The sequence below is a fragment of the Phytophthora parasitica genome, assembly GCF_000247585.1.
Source record: "Phytophthora parasitica INRA-310 unplaced genomic scaffold supercont2.76, whole genome shotgun sequence".
Taxonomy (NCBI): Eukaryota; Oomycota; class Peronosporomycetes; order Peronosporales; family Peronosporaceae; genus Phytophthora; species Phytophthora nicotianae.
Window position 1 is genome coordinate 218,412 of NW_008649062.1, and position 2,333 is coordinate 220,744.

Sequence of the window (2,333 nt, forward strand, 5' to 3'; positions counted from 1 at the left end):
AGCCGGGGCATCGACTGGTGGATTGCCGCAAACGACAAGCTCGCAACAATGAACGGGAAGCGTCTTACTCACACCATAACCGCAACTCGTTCAGGGCTAACCAAGGCACGTTCCGCCGTATTGTGGACGAGGATGAAGATGCAGTCGAGGTGGTGGACAGTCTGCAAATGAATATGGCGTCCGTGAACGATGCGCTGTCATGCCAAACAGAACTGCTACGTTTCCAAGGACTGTTAAACGGGAAACCAATCCGAGTCCTGATCGACAGTGGGGCTGAGCAGAACATTGGGCGTCCGGGTCTTGCAGAGCACCTCGTGGACACGACGAAGATTTTTTTTCGGATTTCAGCTGAACGGTTCGACGGTACAACAACGGCGGTTCGTAGTGCCAAACGATGTTTGGAAACACTCACGTTCTCAGGTCAAGAATTCGAGAACGTCTCGCTGATTGAGTGGGATGTCTCCTCGAACCAGGACGTGATTCTTGGCATTCCGTGGCTGATTCAGTTTAACCCTGTGATCAATTGGCAAACCGGTGTGATGAGCTTCGACAAGAAGCGCACTATGGCCGATTTTCGTTATGTCAACACTACGGTGAAATCTGAGGCGATCTCTCCAGCGCAAAAACTTGTCAATGACCGGCTTCAATATGACCCGACCATGGACAAACAAGCGGCCTGGAATGAGGTTATGCCGATTGGTTACTGCCATACCCCCGTGCCTTCTAGTGTCGGTGCTACTGTTGGTGACACCGTCGGACACCGCGGCTCAGGGCCTGATCTACATCCAGTATCCACTTCCGAGTTTGTGTCCAAGGTGAAAGACGACACGTATGTTGAGGTGTATCACGTCAACGTCAAGACATCCGCTAAGAGGAAGATTGTGCCACCGTCGTTGCAGCCTGTGCTGACCGAATATTCAGACGTATTTCCGACCGAGCTGCCGGCTGGATTACCACCATCGCGCTCGATCGAGCACGAGGTTGTATTAAAACCTGGTGCGAAACCCAGTAACCGTGCTCCCTTCCGTCTATCGAAGGTGGAGCAAGAGGCATTGGACATCTTTGTAGCTGACTTGCTCAAGAAAAACTGGATTGAGGTGTCAGATTCGCCTTGGGTGTCGAACATATTCGGAGTGCCTAAGAAAGACCCCGCTACTGGAAAGTTTCCCTCCCGTCTGGAATGGCTGTACTCCAACGATCCGCACATGCCGATACGATGGGTTATCGACTACCGCCTGGTCAACGCTGCGTCTGATGTGGCTAAGATTCCGTTGCCACACATTGAAGAGTTATTTGATCGGATGGAAGGCGCTGTAGTCTTCACACTTCTGGATTTAGCTAGTGGGTATCACCAGATGCGAATGGCTCCGACGTCGAAGCAATTCACAGCCTTCCGTACGAATCACGAGATCTATCACTGGAACGTTGCTCCGATGGGCTTGGCTGGTATGCCAGGCACATGGACCCGTCTCATGCGGAAGATCCTGAGTCACTTACCGTTTGTCGTCGTGTACCTGGACGACATCTGCATCTTCTCGCGTTCGATGGATGATCACACCGAGCATCTACGATGCGTGTGCGAGGTGTTGCGTGAGCACAAGCTGTATGCACGGCCGGACAAGTGTGAGTTCGGGCAGACCTCGGTCGACTTTCTTGGTCACACCATTTCGGATGTGGGACTACACGTCGACGCACGGAAGACACGGGCGATTGCCGAGTGGCCCGAGCCTTCTACTGTCAAGGACCTACAGCGCTTTCTGGGTCTAGCTGGGTATTACCGACGCTTCATCGAAAACTTTGCTAAGCTCGTGTTGCCGTTGAGTGGTCTTGTCCGGAAGACTGCCGAGTGGACGTGGCTGGAACCTCAACGTCGAGCCTTTTATACGATTAAGCTCGCCCTCCAGAACGCTCCTGTCCTTCGGATGCCGGACTTCAAGAAGCCGTTTCTTGTTACAACGGATGCCAGTCATGATTGTATTGGTGGCGTATTATCCCAGATACACGACGGGCATGATCTCCCAGTGGCCTTCTTCAGCAAGAAGCTCGGAGTCCATGAGCTCAACTGGCCAGTCCACGAGAAGGAGCTGTTTGCGATCAAGCAGGCATTGGCGCGGTGGAGGCACTACTTGCATGGGACTCACTTCGACGTCATCACTGATAATTCCGCTTGCAAATGGTTCCTGCAGCACCCTCGCGTTTCTGGGAGAATCGCGCGTTGGCTGGACTTTTTCGCTTCCTTTGACTTCAAGCTCCACCATCGTCCGGGCTCCCAGAACGTCGTCGCTGATGCGTTGTCCCGTCCACCGTCGCCTTCCATCAAGCCGGGGGGAGAA